General features: G+C 35.6%; 1 protein-coding gene across 5 annotated transcripts in view; it reads right to left on the minus strand.

The window, feature by feature from the left end:
- LOC124642905 (hemicentin-1) overlaps nt 1-13,550 on the minus strand; it is a 470,700-nt gene that overhangs the window by 216,599 nt on the left and 240,551 nt on the right. The window lies entirely within an intron of this gene.

The following is a 13,550-nucleotide window of genomic DNA, read 5'->3' on the forward strand; positions in this document are numbered from 1 at the left end:
GACCTCAGACTATAGTTTAGATTGCTGTTTGCATTAAGTATCAACTTTATTCTTATTTGTACACTGCAAACTCTTTTATTTCTGATTGAAATGCTGTATTTGTTTAAAACAAAAAAAACTGAAAATTGCATTTTATAAAGTTTATTTAAATAGAAACCATTAACTTTATAGTTATCGTAGCAAGATTTTTTTGAGAGTTTTATCAACTTACTCAAGAAATGATTACTAGATTTCAGCGAGAAATAGGTATTTAATTTATAATTTTTTTGTAGATCACATTCTTATACTATATATACAAAATTAAACTACTTATCTTTATACAAATCTAAAAATTAAATAGTATGTACAAAATATATATAAACATAAAACATATTATATAAAAGAACATCGATCAGTCGTCGAAGTATTCCTCCGCATCACTGTCCTCCGGAAACGTGCCCAGAAGACTGGCTGCATTGCCACGTTGAATGGCAATGCTAATTCTTTGTCCAAAGAATAAGCCAGCCCTCTGGTCACGCGAAGCGTCGACAAGCCTATTCGCGATGTCCTTGTAAAGTAACCGCGAACTCGGGCCCCACGGTCCGAGCGTTTCGACCCCAAACGGCTCAAAACTATAATTTCCAATAAGGTTATTATATTCTTATAGTTTTTTTTCTCAAACTATTTTCCTTTCCTAACGTTTGTTACAATATGACTAACTTGTAAGCACTTTAGGATAACTTAACGAATATATATACCAAAAGTTCATGAAAAACAGATTGACACATCATACTCAAACAGCCTTCATTACTTAATAACACAAAAATCAACAAAGTTGTAAGCTTTTAAATAATGATGTTAAATTCTTTATTGGCTTATTAGCGATGCACGTTCACATCATCTGATTGGCAAGTTAAACCAATATTTAATGTACGATAATATATATGTTGCAGTACTTATGTGGTTGTAAGTTTATATGGAATATTATTTGCATATTCTTTCGATAAATTGGTAGTTGTCCGTTAATTACAATATTGTAAGCTTTGCTTTAATTTTCTGATCAAACAATATTGCGTGATCAATTTGGTTAAAACTGGAAGCCGACCCACCATAGTTTGAGATAATGTTCATGTCTTAAAAAACTTATTATTATTAACTATTTATTTACATGGAAGACTTGCTAAATAACTTAATAGTAGTACAAGATTAAATACTTGAAAGCCAATTACAAGTGTTTACTTCTAGCATCATCTTAACTTGAAAGTGAGTATGAGTATTAAGGATTATAAATATTCAAGCATTTAAATCAAACTTATATGGAAAGCTGACTGCTTTGTTTTTTGCAAGTTTTTGTAATATATGTATGACATATAATATCACCATGCATAATCTTTTAAAAAAATTACAACAAAATATTTAAAAACCATTTAGCCATTGTTCAGTATTTCGAATAATCCTGGTACGAACCGGTTATCCGCGCTGCGATCCAGACCGATCCGGTTCAATCTGGTTCAATTAAATAGCTCGCTTTGTTTAACACTCGTTTATTTTGTATTGGTAACTATTTGTTGGTTTTTTAGACGATATTTTGTAATAGAGAGCTGTGTGTTTGTTTGTGGTATCGGATTTAAATTGCAGTAGTTTTTATATTCTGGTAAGTAAATATATGAATGTATTGTGAGTGTTCTTATTGTGTAGTAGGTAACAAAAGTTTAGGTGTATTATATTCTTGAGAGATAAATAAGACCAAAAAAATCAAAAATCAAAATCTTTATTTCTGAACTGAATGATTTACAACAGTAGGCGATTGCAGCCTCCTTTTAAGCATGATATGCCAGTTTTAAGGGTAGGTTCTATACCACTTTAATACATAAACACTAAATTATCTTTAACTATCTTAAATACGATTTATTCTTTTTTAAGTAAAATAACACATCTTGTAATATTTCTAGAGCACACACAATGTTCAAAAATCACATACCACATAAAGCATTTACATAATTAAAACACTTTACCCCTACATTCCATGATACCAGGATAAGAATGCCCCCAGCGAAGTACTAGGAAAATGTGAGAAAATAGGAGTTTTTTTCCTTTTCTTCGCTCTAACAAAACAGGAGTGGGACTTATAAAAATACTTGGCTCGTGCGCTTTTTAAAATATTTTCGCTGCTTGAAAAGATTTTTTTATTATTTTTTGCCTTGGTTCCCGTTTATTAGTTGCATAATCCTAATATTGTTGGAACGTGTAAGCTTGGAGTAAGCTGGTGTAGACAGACCATGGTTCGGGAAGATTTTGGTTCAAGTGTTAGAAATTGGTTTTATTACGATTTTTGGGGTGAAGTGTGTTTTTGTTGGGGTGCTTTGGAGACTAGGATGTTGGTTGATTTAATTTTGGAAATAAAAATAATAAGTAGGTTTTTAAAGAATAACACTATGTGGTCTCTTAGGTCTAGTGGTGACAAGGATGTGTATCAAGAAGATTTTGGTTTAATGTCCGTTTTCAGCAGTATTTTAGTGCTGTCAAATGTGTACCTTTTTGATGGCATAATAGAAGAAATAACACGATTTATATCAGACAACTGAAGTAATAAAATAACTACAGTCAAAATTGTGACAGTAACAGACATATTTTATAATAATTTTCACTAGAAATTGTTCAAGAAAGAGCTAAAACAAAAGAAAGTGTTATTCATCCAAATGAGAACGCTGTAAGATAATTCAGTATAACATCTTTATTCTGGTCTTTGTCGAGTTAAAGTGGAATGCGCAATAATGGAGACGACATGGTTTAAAAAAAAATCTTGTTTCTGTTACTTGGTGAACAGAAAAAGCCCTTTTTAGAGTGAAAATGTGGAAAAACTACAAATATATACTAAAAATATACTACAAAACTAAAGTGCTTGCTTGAACGCACTAATCTCAGAAAGTACTGGACTAATTTTACAAATTCTTTCAGTGTTAGATAGACCATTTATTGAAGAAGGTGATATGCTATTTTTTATCCGGTTACCAAAAGTAGTTTCCAAAATGGAAACCGCGGGCAATAGCTTAGTCACAAATATTTATTATATTAGCTTCATATTTCCATAATATCTTCAAACTAATTACCTCCAACTCTAAACCCACACAAACAAAATATACTTCAGAAAATTTCCTTTCAAATTTCCGCTCCCGCCTCCGCGTCTAAGCGACCCACGCCTTACAGCTTAAGTTTGTAGCGGAACAACTGCTAATTTTGTTTCGAGAAAAATGCGCCATAATCCTCCAGCTCAACGTTCCAGGGTTTAGTCTCGTAAAAACGTACAAAACTCGTGTAAAAAGCTTGAAATTTTTATGCTATGGAAATTGTGTTACATGGCAACTGGTTTTTGAAAATATTTTTGGTAATTATTTGGGGTTGGGAAACTTGTCTTTGTGACATGAATATGATTTTATGCAATTACTGCTTGTTGGGCAATTTTAAAATTCAGAAAATATACAATGTTGATAACTGATAGTTGTTTTTATTTCATTTAGTTATATGTATTAAACCAACAACTAATGTTATATCATCAATTTCACTACACATTATAAACTTAAATTCCTTTCAGTGTCTGTCTGTCTATTGGAGATAAACTCAAAACACGGCTGTTCATGCGGATTCTCCAATAGACAGAATGATTTATAAGGAATACTTAGTCACTAGTCTATATCAAGGGTTAAATATTTTAGATCCAAAAACACTTACACTATAAAACGAGGCATTCCTTTTGACAATTTCAAAACAAAGCGATTTAACACACAATATTTCTCTTATAAACCACATACAAACTAACAATCACTTTACATTCATACTCCTTTGTTACAACCCCATTCAAATTAGTACCCTAATCTGTAATCCCTAAGAGTTAAATTACAACATTAAAATGTCTTTGAATTACTGATTATAACCGTAATATCTTTATGGGGTGACAGATTTAGAGGACCCGCACATTGCAGACTGAACAGTCGGTCGACAGTTGCCCGATGAGAAAAATAAAAATATTTTTTAAAGAAAATCTTGATCCTGATCAAAGTTTTCAGTCGGTCTGATACCGGCTAAGTACCTGATCTTTGTAATGTGCGTACTACCATTCATCATCATACTAATTTATGAGCCCAAACAATCAGTCAGCCGACAAAAAGATTTGCAGTGTGCGGTTATTCTAAAGGTTTCCGCACATTTATCAACAAGGAATCGCCTTAAGCCGAATGCGTATCACACTACTCCACTTATCAGTATGGATGTGATCAGCTAATCGACAAATAGCTCGTTTCGTTCATCGCAACGCGTCGTTTGAGCCAAGCCAATGCGAATGGTATTAGTAACCCTTTTTTATGGGAAATCATCAAATGACTCCCGCTGTGGGTTAGCAGCTTGAGGGAGTGTCAGACTCTACTGACTAAAACCCATCATGTTTCTTCTTAAGCCCTTCATATACCAGGGCCACGGTAACTCTTTTGAACTATCCCGCAGATTAGTTACACCTTTTTAATGTAGATATAAAGGCATTTTTGAAAGGTGTCCCGCGTTGATAAATGTGGGGTAACCCTAAGATTTAAATTACAACATTAAAATGTCTTCGAATCACAGATTATAAGCGTAATATCTTTATAGGGTGACAGATTTAGAATTGTAATTTCGTTCAAACAAATGGCAGTGTTCTTAAATTAACACCTTTGTTGACTTAAACAAAAGCTTATTATTTCGCTTTTTCGTCCAAAATGAAAAGAATAATTTGCGGTTTCAACAAAAAAATTTTTTCAAGATAGAATTGAGTTAAGGTCCTTTGAATGGTTTTAGAAATGATTTTTATATTAATGGCCCGTGTTTTGATGTTTGTCAATGAGAATAAAAGAATTGTGAAGTGATGAGATTTAAATTGAACGTGAACTTGGGAAGGTGAAAAAAGGTTTTGATAATACTTGTGACGGACATTTGGGTCGACAAATAAGCTTAGTGGATCTTAATACTGTTTTTTTTTTTAAATACTTTCTTATAGCATTTGAATGTCTCTTTTTCATGTTTATTAGGTTTTTTAGAAGGATTTTTTATTTTGTAAGATCATAAGTATTTGTACAAAGCAAATGAGTGCAATATTCTGGGTTAATTTAATATTTTGAAAAATATTTTGTCTCAGCGTCTCATGTATTTGTCCGCGCACTTGGATAGTTTAGTTCCAAATCGGTGCAGTCGTTCTTGAGATTGAAGCAGTGTAACCAACAAACTTTACAGCTTTTTAATATCATCATAGATATGTAGGCAGTTACTGAGACTAGAAAATACATAATACACTTATAGATCAGCTTGTAAATTGAACTTACACAGTTAAAGTAGAGGCAAAAAGAAATGTAAAATTAAATATGTATATCAGCAAATAACAAGGCTTCAAGTAGGTTTTAACAAAGGATCGTTAAATATACTTAAACCAGACTTAGCATGTCTTATTATAGTAACTAAATTATACATTAGGTTTACGATATGTGGCTTAATAAATCATTGTACAAGTAGGCTTTTTGGAAATAAAGTACTTTTTTTTTACAAGCGTAAAGATGACATTAGAAAGGCTCTGTATTTTTTTTCTCGTTGTATGTACTTTATTAGGAAAATAAAATTTAAGCTTAGGCGTATGTTTCAAAGAAAAGTCAATAGATATTCTGTGCTTGAAATTCTTGTCCTTGCTGACAAAACAACACAAATAACTTTAAAACGGTTGTGCCGATTTTGATAGAACATGTCTAAAGAAGGAAAAATCTACTTTTATAACAAATAAGAATATCCAAATTGAATCAACAATTTACTAACTACGGCATCATAAAGGTACCTCATTTTTTGTGCTGGTGGTTAGAATATTATGAGCGTGAATGAAAAGTCAATATTTAATAAAAAAAGGCCTAAAATGACTAATATTAATTTGTGACAAGAGCTTATTAATTGTTATTAACGTGGTTTGAAAGATTTAAGACCTTTTTAAGTCTTATTACGTAGTAATTTTTTATAAAATGACTGCTGAGATGAATAATAAGGTGGTCTGAGATTTTCTTTTTGAGAGAATCATGATTATGAATGTAAATGAAGTTATTTCAGTTTTAAATTATACTAAACTAGCGACCCACCCCGGGTGCAGTCAGAGTAAGTAGGTACTAACAGAGGTAAAAATTGCCGTTCTAAAAACAGCTGGTCTTTGAACTACTATCATCATCATTCATTCAATAACATATTTTATCCAAACTAATATTATAAATGCGAAAGTAACTCTGTCTGTCTGTCTTTCTGTCTGTCTGTCTGTCTTTTCTTCACGCCTAAACTACTGAACCGATTTGTGTGAAATTTGGTACAGACATAGTTTGAAACTTGAGCAAGGACATAGGATAGTTTTTATTACAAAAAAATAAAAAATAAAATTTATTACGGACATACAGTGCCATCTGTTGGTCAAATGTCGAGCTGTTCCTATGCTTCGTAGATAGATGGCGTTAATCGCGCAATGGTGTCATTACACGTGTTCGGTTCATGTTATTGTTTTAATTCATCCTGTGGGAGCGGGAACTTCTCAAAAATCCCGCGAGATCGGGAACTATGTGGGTAAAACCAAAAATCTGCCGGAAGTCACTATTCCACGCGAACGAAGTCGCGGGCAAAAGCTAGTGTTTCTATATAGGTAGTCCTTGTTCAGTCAAAGGGCTATTTTATTTAACGCATCCACCCAGCTGGAGTGACATATAAATGTACCTACAAACTAGTATCATTAATACTCTTTATTTCAAATGTTTCCCTATAGCCATGTAAGACAGTTATGGAAATCATAGAAACCGTTTCACACGACATTAACTACAAAAATAATAAAGCTTAATGTTACCAAAACAACGATATTATTGCCAAAAAAAACGAATAAAAACAGTCAATTTAACTGTGACAAAGTCCTATCAACTGCGTAAGGACTCAATTCTCAAGTTTCCGATTCCACCCGAACTGTTCCGAAGAGTTCCGAACGCCACATAAATTGTCGGCCAATTACATGTAACACGTTTATAGGCGAACTTTCTGAGGAAATATATCTTTTTTATTGTCATAGTTTTTAAAAGGTTCAATGTTCGTATTATGGATGGCGTCCCTTCTAACTTGGAAGTTTTATTAAACTGTTTTCGAATTGTGAAATGTGGCTTTTTTGCGGTTGAATTGTCCTTTTACGTAAGAATATCTGTAAACTGCAGACGAAACAGTCGGCCGACTGTTGCCCCGATGGTTGAATTTTTTTAAGAGAAAATATTGATTTCAAACGATGTTTTCAGTCTGTCTGATACCGGCTAAATACCTGATCTTTGTAATCTGCGTACTACGATTTATGAGCCCAAACGAACTATCGGCTGACTAAAAGTTGACAGTGTGCGGTTACTTTGAGTATGGCCGTAAAAAGCAGTTTCGAAAATAAAAGAAGTCCCCACTTTAAGATTTTTGACTACCTTCTATATTCCTCTAGAAGTAAATATCATAAGTTATATAACTCCGCCGTTGCCGGTCCCAAGCCCGGATGAAAAAGGAGGAGGGTTGGTCCTGGAAGAGAACGACCCAGCCGTAAAAGTTCAACGCCGAGCATCGGGCGGCGGTAAATAACCCGACAACTCTTCACAGGAGCGGTCTCAGTAACCGTAAGGTATTAAATCACCTTTAAAAGCACTGCCATGGAAGGACCCGGGCGCCCACCATGAAGTATTAGCCCAAGAAAAAGACCCTCATGGATACAGCTGAACTAATAAGAGCGACTTCGTTGGATGATCCGATTAACACCCGGCGCCGTTTGGTTACCGGGCCAAGCGGTGTGAAATTGGCTACCGAAGACTCTGCCAGGATGACTCACCAGGTCCTAGCAAGCAGTGATGCTACTGGTGCACTCAAGAAAACGTCAATCCGAAAACAACAACGGATTGCAACCTGGAACGTTCGTGGCATGATAGCGCCAGGCAAAGTGCAATCTGTAAAATCAATCTATAAAATCCACGAATGTGAACAAAGATCAGCTTTTTCGTAAATAACTGCAATCCGTCTTTACTCTGTAGCACTTCTTTCACACGTCTTTACTGTAGTAAAGCAATCTGTAAAATCCACGAATGTGAACAAAGATCAGCTTTTTCGTAAATAACTGCAATCCGTCTTTACTCTGTAGTGTTATGCACCAAAATATTGCAGGCGCACTCAATAAAATGAATGATTTAGATTTAGCCATCAATGAATTACATGAGTCTAACAAACGTGTTATCGCAGTATGTCTTACCGAACACTTTATTATAGAAGGTGAGGAAAAGTTTTTAAATTTAAATAATTATCATGTGTCCTCTATTTTTTCGCGTCAATCTCAACGGAGAGGGGGTTCTTGTATTCTATTGCGTAATGACTTCAAAGGCTTAAAACTATGCGACATTAACAGAATGAGTATTGAAAAAGAATTTGAAATCTGCGGTCTAGAAATTACTCAATTAAAACTGATTATTTTATGTATTTATAGGACTCCTAATTCCAATATAAATGTATTCTTTAGAAAAATGAATGAAACGCTGTCGAAATTTCGCCACAAACAGAGTAAACTAATAATATGCGGCGATTTTAATATCAATATTCTGGCCCGCGATAATGCCAGTATTGAATTTATGGAACTAATTGCGAATTATGGACTACAGTGTCATATCAAGGAACCAACACGCCTAGATAAATGCATAGACAATATCCTTAGTAATATTCCTACAGCAGTAGGTAAAACCCACAAATTTTATCTATCAGATCACGATACAGCACAAACTATCGAATTTGAAACCAAAAAAAAATTGAATATATTTAAACATTATTTTACAACTGGGCGAGATTATAGTAAAAGCAACATAAACAGATTTGTAGAGTGTATTAGTAGTTTATCTTTTTCCGAAACTTTTAACAATTTAGATACAAATGTTGCCTTTAATGAATTTCACGATGAATTGACATTATTTCTTAAACTTTGCTTTCCCATTATAAGACGAAGAAATAATCTAAGAGCTGGTAAAATTTCATGGATTACGAAAGGTATAAAAAGCAGCTGTAGAACCAAAAGAACATTGAGATACAACTACTATATAAATAAAAATAATAGTACTAAAGTAGCGTATTTAAAATATTCCAGATTGCTACGTAAATGTATAAACAGTACTCAGTCACTCTGCAACCACAACTACATCAAAAACTCGCAAAATAAAGGTAAAGCAACTTGGGACGTAGTGAAACGCTATGTTGATGGCGTTGCTCCCAAATCTGGTGCTTTCATTGAAAGTATTGTGGATAACGGCAGTACAATTACATCTGGATCTGATATAGCAAACATTTTTAATAATTTTTTTATAGATGTAGTTCAATGTTCTAGAGATACTGCTTCTTCTTCTGCTCATAATGAGACTCAGTACACAAATGTAAACAGCAACAATTCCAGTATTTTTTTAGAACCGACGGATGCAAAAGAAGTCTTTAACACAATAATTTCACTAAAAAACTCAAAGTCAACTGGTTACGATGAAATTAATACTGAATTACTGAAACGTATTGCACCATTCATCTCAGAACCGTTGACTCATATTATAAATTTATCTTTTGAGGAAGGATGTTTTCCAGATCAACTTAAATTGTCCATAATAAAACCATTGCATAAAAAGGGGCCTAAATCAGACAAAAATAATTACAGACCAATTGCCCTTACTCCGGTTTTATCAAAGGTCTTCGAAAGAATTATGCTCAAAAGAGTAGTCAATTTCCTCGACAAATATGATATTTTGGCACCAGAACAATTTGGTTTCAGAAAATATAAATCAACACAACTAGCTACCTTTACCTTAATAAACAACATCATTAATAATATCAATCAGAAAATTCCAACTCTAGCACTATTGTTAGATCTCAGCAAAGCTTTTGATTTTGTTGATCATTCAATTCTCCTCTCGAAACTCGAGAAATATGGCATTAGGGGTTCGTCTTTGCAATGGTTCCAGTCCTACTTGCAAAACAGGAAACAATTTGCCAGGATTACAAAATTTGATACCGGAACAAATAATGTGGTGCAATTTGATTCGTATCAAAGAGCTAATTGTTCTGGGGTGCCGCAGGGGAGCATTCTAGGGCCTCTACTCTTTCTTATATATGTGAATGACCTTCCACGTGCCCTCAAACATAACTGTGTCCAATTTGCAGACGATACTACCATAATCTTGGACTGTAAAAACGTAGACACCTTCAAAGAAGAAATATATAAAACACTAGAAGATGTAGTAAAATGGCTAGAAATAAACAAATTAAAAATAAATATAGACAAAACAAAACTAATTAATTTTAAAACTTATAAGGGTAAAAACACTGAACTAAACATTAGCTACAAAAATACAGATATCAAACAAATAAATAGTGCAAAATTTTTGGGTATTATTCTTGACACACATCTCTCATGGAAAGATCATGTTAATAGTTTATGTGTAAAAATTAACAAGTTCGTTTTCGCACTTAGAAAAGTGAAAGACGTGACGAGCCGCCATACCTCGATTATGGTATACCATGCCTACGTATGTTCTATAATTCGATACGACATCGTGATATGGGGGAATTCTTGCGACATTGCTAGATTATTTATAGCACAGAAAAAGTGCATTCGAGCACTGTACGGAATGAGCTGGACAGAATCATGTAAACCTATCTTCAAGGCACATAGTCTCTTAACCGTACCTTGCATATACATATATGAAGTTTCTAAATTTGTTAAAAACCACGGTTATCTTTTTATATCTAATGATAACACATTTAGACGCAAAATTAATCGCCTTCCCTTAAAAATGCCCGTCCCTAAGCTGGAGCTTTTTAGGAAAAACTGTGCCTATATGGCTCCATTAATTTATAATTCTCTGCCTAAGGGAATGACTGACTTGCCGTACAACAAGTTCTGTACTGCCCTTCGAAAGTGGCTAATCCAGGAGAGTTTTTATAGTGTTAAAGAGTTTCTCAACAAAAGTACATGTCGATTTGGTGCCCACTAAATGCCGTACCTTTTTTTTTAACCAATAATTTAATTTAAAAATTAATTTAATTGATTAATATATTAATTAAACAGATAATTGTATAATTCCATTAGCTTTAAAGAACCATATTTTGCATACCCGTAATACGGGTGAAATATGTTTTGTACACTACAACTTACATAATTGTTAACACCTTATGTAAAACCATATTTCAAGCAAAATAAATGATTTATGATTAGTGGAAATTCTCGAAAAAGAAATAGAAGCACACAGACTCACCTTAGTGGGATTAACAGAGACACACATGAAAGGTAGAGGACACCAGTCGACACCTAAGGGCAATACCTTATATTTCTCCGGAGCTAAGGATTCAAGCCACAATGGCGTTGCCATCTGGATACCACGCAACCTGAACGGTCACGTCTTAGGATATAACCCAATCTCCGACAGACTACTATCATTAAGGCTGAACACTAACCCATGTACCTTGAATATCGTTGTGGTATACGCACCAACTGCCAAAGCGAGCGATGACGAAATTGATTGTTTTTACGCTGAACTAGAAAACACGCTTACTAAGATACCTAACCGTGAAATAACAATGATCATCGGTGATTGGAATGCGAAAATAGGTAGCACACTAGATGACTCCCATATCAGGAACACTGTCGGCAAATTCGGCCTAGGAGTCAGGAATGAACGTGGAACAAGGCTGCTAGAATTCTGCATCGGAAGAAAATTTACCATCACGAACACGTGTTTTCAACACCACCCTAGACGCCTATACACGTGGAGATCTCCTGGTGACCGTTATCGAAACCAAATAGACTATGTACTCATCAGCACCCGCTGGAAGTCCTCAGTGACCAACGTGAAGTCTTATCCTGGTGCTGATTGCGGGTCTGACCATTGCCTGTTGGTAGCAAACTTTTCCCTACGCTTAAAAGCTACCAAAAGGAGAGAACCCTTAAAACCAAAAACTCTTGCACCAAGTGAAGTTCAATCATTCCGAGAAAACCTCAACACGTCGATGTCAGGCCTGCCGCCACCGTCTGATTTATGTGTAGAGGAACAGTGGGAAGCACTGAAGAGCCACATCTGGAAGTCAGTGGAGAAGATTACCAAGAATCGCGAACCTTCAACAGGCCCGAGACACACTTGGCTCACAACTGCTACCTGGGAAACGATAGAAGACAGGAAGGCTTTAAAAACCTGTGGTCTCACAAGTCAAGAAGATCGTGACAAATACGCAGAGCTCAGTAAGACAATCCAAATGCAATGCCGTCGTGATAAAAATAACTTCATCTCCCAGATTTGTCAAGAAATAGAGAGTCATGCATTAAAGGTGCAAAGCTCTGATCTCTTCAAGAAGGTAAAGCTGCTCACCAACCAATTCAAAGCAAAATCATGGGTGATCGAAGACGGAAATGGCGTACCGCTTCAAGACCTCGACGCAGTAACGAACCGTTGGAGAGAGTACTGTTCACAACTATACAGCAATCCCAGTAATGTGCAGATTCCGGCCCAGATCGAATCCAATAGTTCATGGAGCAATTTGGACCTAGAACCTTCTATAATGCGATCAGAGGTGTCAGCTGCACTAGCCGCCCTTAAAGACAGGAAGGCCCCTGGACCAGATCAACTGACGGCTGAGATATTAAAGGCAATGGGTACAGCTGGAATTGACGCCCTGCACAACATCTGCGATAACATCTGGCGTACTGGAGAGTGGCCCAGCGATTGGACGAGATCTGTTATACTGCCACTTCACAAGAAGGGGTCGACGGCAAAATGTGACAATTATAGGACGCTAGCGCTTGTATCTCACGCTAGCAAGGTTCTGCTTCACATAATCAACAACAGAATTCGCCACTTTTTGGATTGGCAAATCCCACAGGAACAGGCAGGTTTCGTTAAGGGCAAAGGCACTCGTGAGCAGATACTGAATATACGTCAGCTTATTGAAAAGGCTTATGAGTTTAACACACCACTCATCCTGTGCTTTATTGACTACAGCAAAGCCTTCGACTGTGTCGTATGGTCAACTTTATGGAAAGTGCTGAGAGAGCTGGGAGTACCTGAACATCTGGTGGCTCTCATCAAATCTCTATATCTGAGTAATGAAGGCGTCGTAAGAATCGACAGAGCCACCTCGGAGCCGTTCAAGTTTGAAAAAGGAGTCAGGCAAGGCTGTATTCTATCACCAATTTTATTCAATGCCTATGGAGAATACATAATAAGAAGAGCCTGCGAAAACTGGGAAGGAGGTATTACCATTGGTGGCACTAAACTCACCAACCTCCGATACGCAGATGACACCACCCTTCTGGCCGCGAGTGAGGCGGAATTAGTAGAAATCCTGGGCAGAATGGAACGCATCAGTCTAGAGTTAGGCCTGAAGATCAATCACAGTAAAACCAAGGTCATGGTAGTGGATCGCAGTAAAAAAATAAGGCTCACAGGTGCTCTTGGTCTTGAAATTGTTGAAGATTTCATCTATCTCGGCGCAAGCATCAGCAACACCGGACA

Source organism: Helicoverpa zea, chromosome 26 (genome assembly GCF_022581195.2).
Source record: "Helicoverpa zea isolate HzStark_Cry1AcR chromosome 26, ilHelZeax1.1, whole genome shotgun sequence".
NCBI lineage: Eukaryota > Metazoa > Arthropoda > Insecta > Lepidoptera > Noctuidae > Helicoverpa > Helicoverpa zea.